Below are 1,148 nucleotides of genomic sequence, written 5' to 3'. Positions count from 1 at the left end.
GAGGCTTTGTGTGTATTTGTCCCTTCTATGTTGTTCCAGCATCAGAACATCAGTTCTTTCATGTTCAACAGTTGCCGCCTGCGTAGATCCCGTCGTATGAATGTGTGTGTGAGTGAGCAAAAATGTAAGAGTGAAAAGAGGGTGAGTGAGAGAGAGTGGCTGGTTTGTCCTTTCAGATGACGCACCCTGGAAGTCGCTGAGAAGGCGTGTTAGCTTAGCTCAATTGGTAGAGCCCTGGACCGCCAATCCAGAAGATGTGGGTTCGAGTCCTACAGCTGGCTAACCTTTTCAGTGACTTTCATCTTTCATCGTTAATTTCTTATGCAAATTGAGTCTTTGTATGTATTTGTCCCTTCGATGTTGTTCCAGCCTCAGAACATTTAGTTCTTTCATGAGAGTCTTTGTCACTCATTGGTTTTATTGTAGATAGCAATTTGTGTTTTCCTAAGTGATCTGGAGTAGCCGGCTCTCATAATGAGTGCCTATTTCTCCATTTTTTTAAATTTTCTCATCAACTCAACTCAACTCAAATGGTGACGATGAGATGGGGTGCTTCATCGCGATGGTGCGGTACCCTACCCCATTGCACGTGGAACATTGTGAAGATGATGAAGGAAGGACGAAAATATAAGAAAGAACTGGTCTGGAGACCCATATATGCCCACTATCTTATTTCGCACGCAACAAATGTAAACTTATCAGCTCAAGAGGTGGGTACCATAATCACGTTGCACTGTAGAAAGTGATGTGATTAGACTACGTCCTGACAAAGGAAAGTTTTGACATGGTATAGATTTGAGGTTATTCAATTTCGGAGAGGGTAACTCTTTGCGATCGACTTCGTAATTGAATTTTCGCGCGTTAGAGCTTCCCGGCTGTCGGAAAAGAGGGAGGAGTTAAGGCAGATGAGGAACCGCATTGTCGAGCGTTCTTACGCAGGAAAGGATGGGTCAGATTGCGAGACAGCGTAAATGAATAATTTGAATTATTCAAAATAGCGTCGGCGAATGTAATAACCAATGCTGAGAAGCAAACACGAAGTAAAAATATGTTAGCCCAGATTAAGCTACATATTAAAAAAGAACTGAGAAGCGCGTGAGAATACATTTTTTTAAAGAGGAGATTGGTTGTATGTACTTCTAATAATT

General features: G+C 42.0%; 1 non-coding gene across 1 annotated transcript; it reads left to right on the top strand.

The window, feature by feature from the left end:
* The first annotated feature begins 208 nt into the window (after positions 1-208).
* On the top strand, positions 209-281 carry Trnag-gcc (transfer RNA glycine (anticodon GCC)). Its single transcript has one exon. It is a non-coding gene; the product is annotated as a tRNA-Gly (tRNA).
* Positions 282-1,148: the final 867 nt, after the last annotated feature.

This window comes from Ornithodoros turicata, chromosome 2, assembly GCF_037126465.1.
Source record: "Ornithodoros turicata isolate Travis chromosome 2, ASM3712646v1, whole genome shotgun sequence".
NCBI lineage: Eukaryota > Metazoa > Arthropoda > Arachnida > Ixodida > Argasidae > Ornithodoros > Ornithodoros turicata.
This window is presented reverse-complemented; position numbering and strand designations above follow the sequence as displayed.